This window comes from Microcebus murinus, unplaced genomic scaffold, assembly GCF_040939455.1.
Source record: "Microcebus murinus isolate Inina unplaced genomic scaffold, M.murinus_Inina_mat1.0 scaf052_hap2_Mmur4.0, whole genome shotgun sequence".
In the NCBI taxonomy this organism is placed as follows: domain Eukaryota; kingdom Metazoa; phylum Chordata; class Mammalia; order Primates; family Cheirogaleidae; genus Microcebus; species Microcebus murinus.
This window is the reverse complement of record NW_027438998.1, coordinates 12,091-18,226: the sequence shown is the minus strand read 5'-3', so window position 1 is coordinate 18,226 and position 6,136 is coordinate 12,091. Positions and strand designations below refer to the sequence as shown.

At 62.6% G+C, this 6,136-nt stretch overlaps 1 pseudogene; it reads right to left on the bottom strand.

The window, feature by feature from the left end:
- Positions 1-3,005: 3,005 nt before the first annotated feature.
- On the bottom strand, positions 3,006-3,124 carry LOC142869049 (uncharacterized; annotated as a pseudogene).
- Positions 3,125-6,136: the final 3,012 nt, after the last annotated feature.

Sequence of the window (6,136 nt, the reverse complement as noted above, 5' to 3'; positions counted from 1 at the left end):
ACCGCAAAGAGTTTCCTAATCCATCTGTGAGGGTGGCAACCGAAAGAGAATTTTAGAGCCGACAGAATAGGCGAGGAAAGGCATAGGAGATTTCCACACCCAGTAAGGAAGCCTTTCCCGAAATGGAAGAAAGAAAGGAGCAAACAGAGACACCGGTAGCCCCCCGCCCGGATGAGAGTCTGCCCCTGAGAGAAAGTACCCTGACCAGGTTCTCCCGTGGGTGGGTGGCGAGCTAGCGGCATTCAGAAGAGCGAGGCCCGCAGTCTGTGCAGAAGACACCTGCACTCGGGTGTGTGTGGCGGCACAATTCACAAGCAGCTCCAGATGTTAATCCAAGGAGAAGCCAGGGAGTTCCCAACGCCCCAGGTGTCCTCAGCCCACGACTGGCTGCTGTGGGAATGCGAAGCCCGGCTCCTTGTCTCAGAGCGGGGCAACCAGGAGGTGTGATGTCCACCCCGGGGTTCCCAGGAGGATCAGGCTGAAGCTGGGACTTGGCCTGAAAGTGTCCCCTCGCATGGCCACCCCCTTCCCCTTCCTGCTCCTCTACTCCTGGTGCCCCTCCATCCAGGGGCCAGACCTTAAAGAGTCACCCGCAAGAGAATCCTGGTCCCAAAGGAGCCTTCTGGGGGACCCGTGCTGAGAGAGGTTGTGGGCATGGCCCGCTGGGGCTCTGCCCGACCCAGGGCTGAGAGATGCAACCTCCCAGCTCTGGGTCCCTGCAGGAAGTGTTGGCAAGCACAGGGCCAGTCCTCCAAAGGCCCAGGTGCAGGGAGCCCAGGCCAAGCAGCCTGTGGAAGAAGCCACATGCTGTGCCACCCCGGGGAACACGACTGCAGGCCACGGCCCTTCCCACCTCCTCCTCCTCCTCCTCCTCCTCCTCCTCCTCCCACCCCGCCCCCGCCCCCGCCCCCACATGGCACAGGGCCCAGAGACACCTCAGACACTTGCTACCCAAAGTGCAAAGGGCATCAGTTGCTCCTCCAAACCCCCCCCAGCCCAGCAGACCGCATTGTCCAGCCAGCCCCCGGGCCTCCCTGGGGTGCCCAGCACAAAAGTGCAGACACCCACCGGACCCTCAATCTCAGTTTTCGGATGTTTTTGCCACTCTAAGGACCCGCAGGCCAGCTGGGCCTTCTGGCAGGACAGAGAGCCCCGGAATCCGACGTGGAGAGCTGGGTGTACGTCCCCACGAGGAGGCGGTCCCCACCTCCGCGGCTATCCCCTTGCGGGGAGCGGCAGCCGTGGGGCCTCAGAGAAGACACCAGGCTGGGCCCCCACGGCACAGCGGGAGCACGTCCCCCGCAGGCCACTTAGCCACGGCGGCCAGCCGGCGGACGGTTGGGTTGCGCGAGACGCTGCGGCCGCCCTGCTACCGGGTTCCTGGGAGGGCGTCCTGGAACCAGCGTCCACACCAAGCCCTTGGAAGGCCCAGGCGACGGAGGAGCCCCGTCAGGCAGGGGCCGAGGACGGTGACGGCCCGGGCGGGGAGGAGCGTGTCAGGCAGGGGCAGAGGACGGTGACAGGTGACAGGCCGGGCGGGAAGGAGTCAGTCAGGCAGGGGCCGTGGAGGAGACGGGCTGGGTAAGGGTTAGGGTTAGAGTCAGGGCACAAGTCACAATCGCAAAGACCTGGAAGCCACCCGAGTGCCCATCGACCCACGAGTGGGTAAATAAAATGTGGCGCGTGGACACCACGGAGTGCTATTCGGCTATGAGGAGCAGCGCTGAGGGGGCACCTCTCGTGGTTCTCCTGGCCAGAGCTGGAACCCGTTCCAGTAAGCCAAGTATCCCAAGAATGGACACACGAGCACCACGTGCTCGCGCTCACCAGCAAATGGGTACGAACCGATGGACACCTAAGTGGACACAGAGGAATCACCTTCTTCGGGTGGGTGTCGGGCGGGTGGGGGGAGAGGATGGGCATACACATCCATTAGGAATGGGGTGGGTGCGCACCGACTGGGGGATGGGCGCACTTGAAGCTCTGACCCGAGGGGGGAGGCTGGGAGAGGGCAACGCACCCGACCTTAACATTGGTGCCCCCACAATATGCTGGAGCAACATGAGAGGTAAATGAATAAGAACACGGGGGGGGAGGGGGGCACGGGCAACACATGTCACCTTAAAACTTGGACTCCCATCATCTGCTTGAAAAGAGAGAGAAAAGAAAATGCAATAATAGAGATAAGAGACACTTTTTAAAAATAATGAATCCGGCCGGGCGCTGTGGCTCACGCCTGTAATCCTAGCTCTTGGGAGGCCGAGGCGGGCGGATTGCTCAAGGTCAGGAGTTCAAAACCAGCCTGAGCAAGAGCGAGACCCCGTCTCTACTATAAATAGAAAGAAATTAATTGGCCAACTGATATATATATAAAAAATTAGCGGGGCATGGTGGCGCATGCCTGCAGTCCCAGCTACCCGGGAGGCTGAGGCAGAAGGATCACTCGAGCCCAGGAGTTTGAAGTTGCTGTGAGCTAGGCTGACGCCACGGCACTCACTCTAGCCTGGGCAACAAACCGAGACTCTGTCTCAAAAAAAAAAAAAAAAAAAATGAATCCGAAGAGAAAAGTAAAAGGAGGCCTGTGGAGCAGGTCTGGGTGTGACTCCGGATGCCCGAACATCAGGTGCCACCACCAAAGATTCCTACGTGTAGCCCATAGAACCCCAAAAGCAACGGGACGAGTTCTGGTCACATACTCCCTCAAAATGACATCCAGGCCTTCTTCTGGAACTCCCTCCCCTCTCAGACTCTCAAGGTTTCCTCCAGCGTGTCGGCTCCCACAGAGCAGACCTTTGGTCTGAGACCTGACTGTCCAGAAGCCACGCATGCTGCCGCGTGGCGGCGGTGTCACGGCTCGGGACAAGAGGAGGCCCCACGGTGCGGGCTGGGGCGCCAGGCACCGCGGCGGGCGCTGAGGGTGGGGGTCACCCCCACCCCGGGCCGCCCCCGCACTCCCAGAAACGCGACAGAACCAGAGGCAAAAAAAAAAAAAAAAAAGAAGAAGAAGCCTACGGCACCCGGTATTCCCGGGCGGTCTCCCATCCAAGTTCTAACCAGGCCCGACCCTGCTTAGCTTCCGAGACCAGACGGGATCGGGCGCGTTCGGGGTGGTGTGGTCGTGGACGGCGGAGGGCGCCCCTGCCCCGCTCGAGAAGCCGAGCCTCTCTGCGCTTCCCCGCCGCCTCCTCCCGCCCCAGGCCCCGCGCCGGGCCGGGCCTGTTGAGTTCGCTGGCCGGGTCCCGTGGGCTCCGAGGGACGGGGTGACAGGCGGGGCGGGCAGGGAGCGGCGGGCCGGGGTTGGGGGCTGTCTCTCTATACACACACACTCACACTCACACTCACTCACTCACTCACACTCACACAAGATGCGCCTCCACGGCTGGACCCGCCAAGGTGGAGACCTTCCAGCCCCCCTCCTCTCCTCGCCTGGCCTCCTTCACCTCCCCGCCCCCCACCCCCAGCGCGCCTCCGGGGCCGCTGACTGCGCACGGGCGGGTGGGCGGGGCGGGGCGCTCGCCCTTTGACCCCAGCCAGGGGCCGCCCTCCCCCACAACCCCTTTCAGCTGTGCCCCCCACCCTGTGGCCCCGCGGCCGCCTATTCCCCCGGGCCAGGGCTGGGGCACAGCGCACGGGGGAGGGGAGCCAGTGTATGGGGCGTCTCTCTCTCTCTCGGGATGTGTCCCATGGGTGGGGTGGGGTGGCGTGGTCTGTGGGGCGCTGAAGAAATCAGTCCCCTCCATCTCCTCCCTCTGGAAAACACCCAAGCCCTTGGAGAACTGCCCGCACCGCTACCGTGGGGGCCGGGACCCTCCTCTGTGTCCTCCTGTGGCCCAGTCCAAGGGGCCTGGGCCTGGCCGGGGCTGCATTGGACCCCAACCACCCTGGCGTGTGGACTCGCTAAAAATCGGCGATTAGATATTGGATTCCAGCGTCATTGAGGTCATTTCACTAATGAGTGCACCGCAAAGAGTTTCCTAATCCATCTGTGAGGGTGGCAACCGAAAGAGAATTTTAGAGCCGACAGAATAGGCGAGGAAAGGCATAGGAGATTTCCACACCCAGTAAGGAAGCCTTTCCCGAAATGGAAGAAAGAAAGGAGCAAACAGAGACACCGGTAGCCCCCCGCCCGGATGAGAGTCTGCCCCTGAGAGAAAGTACCCTGACCAGGTTCTCCCGTGGGTGGGTGGCGAGCTAGCGGCATTCAGAAGAGCGAGGCCCGCAGTCTGTGCAGAAGACACCTGCACTCGGGTGTGTGTGGCGGCACAATTCACAAGCAGCTCCAGATGTTAATCCAAGGAGAAGCCAGGGAGTTCCCAACGCCCCAGGTGTCCTCAGCCCACGACTGGCTGCTGTGGGAATGCGAAGCCCGGCTCCTTGTCTCAGAGCGGGGCAACCAGGAGGTGTGATGTCCACCCCGGGGTTCCCAGGAGGATCAGGCTGAAGCTGGGACTTGGCCTGAAAGTGTCCCCTCGCATGGCCACCCCCTTCCCCTTCCTGCTCCTCTACTCCTGGTGCCCCTCCATCCAGGGGCCAGACCTTAAAGAGTCACCCGCAAGAGAATCCTGGTCCCAAAGGAGCCTTCTGGGGGACCCGTGCTGAGAGAGGTTGTGGGCATGGCCCGCTGGGGCTCTGCCCGACCCAGGGCTGAGAGATGCAACCTCCCAGCTCTGGGTCCCTGCAGGAAGTGTTGGCAAGCACAGGGCCAGTCCTCCAAAGGCCCAGGTGCAGGGAGCCCAGGCCAAGCAGCCTGTGGAAGAAGCCACATGCTGTGCCACCCCGGGGAACACGACTGCAGGCCACGGCCCTTCCCACCTCCTCCTCCTCCTCCTCCTCCTCCTCCTCCTCCTCCCACCCCGCCCCCGCCCCCGCCCCCACATGGCACAGGGCCCAGAGACACCTCAGACACTTGCTACCCAAAGTGCAAAGGGCATCAGTTGCTCCTCCAAACCCCCCCCAGCCCAGCAGACCGCATTGTCCAGCCAGCCCCCGGGCCTCCCTGGGGTGCCCAGCACAAAAGTGCAGACACCCACCGGACCCTCAATCTCAGTTTTCGGATGTTTTTGCCACTCTAAGGACCCGCAGGCCAGCTGGGCCTTCTGGCAGGACAGAGAGCCCCGGAATCCGACGTGGAGAGCTGGGTGTACGTCCCCACGAGGAGGCGGTCCCCACCTCCGCGGCTATCCCCTTGCGGGGAGCGGCAGCCGTGGGGCCTCAGAGAAGACACCAGGCTGGGCCCCCACGGCACAGCGGGAGCACGTCCCCCGCAGGCCACTTAGCCACGGCGGCCAGCCGGCGGACGGTTGGGTTGCGCGAGACGCTGCGGCCGCCCTGCTACCGGGTTCCTGGGAGGGCGTCCTGGAACCAGCGTCCACACCAAGCCCTTGGAAGGCCCAGGCGACGGAGGAGCCCCGTCAGGCAGGGGCCGAGGACGGTGACGGCCCGGGCGGGGAGGAGCGTGTCAGGCAGGGGCAGAGGACGGTGACAGGTGACAGGCCGGGCGGGAAGGAGTCAGTCAGGCAGGGGCCGTGGAGGAGACGGGCTGGGTAAGGGTTAGGGTTAGAGTCAGGGCACAAGTCACAATCGCAAAGACCTGGAAGCCACCCGAGTGCCCATCGACCCACGAGTGGGTAAATAAAATGTGGCGCGTGGACACCACGGAGTGCTATTCGGCTATGAGGAGCAGCGCTGAGGGGGCACCTCTCGTGGTTCTCCTGGCCAGAGCTGGAACCCGTTCCAGTAAGCCAAGTATCCCAAGAATGGACACACGAGCACCACGTGCTCGCGCTCACCAGCAAATGGGTACGAACCGATGGACACCTAAGTGGACACAGAGGAATCACCTTCTTCGGGTGGGTGTCGGGCGGGTGGGGGGAGGGGATGGGCATACACATCCATTAGGAATGGGGTGGGTGCGCACCGACTGGGGGATGGGCGCACTTGAAGCTCTGACCCGAGGGGGGAGGCTGGGAGAGGGCAACGCACCCGACCTTAACATTGGTGCCCCCACAATATGCTGGAGCAACATGAGAGGTAAATGAATAAGAACACGGGGGGGGGGAGGGGGGCACGGGCAACACATGTCACCTTAAAACTTGGACTCCCATCATCTGCTTGAAAAGAGAGAGAAAAGAAAATG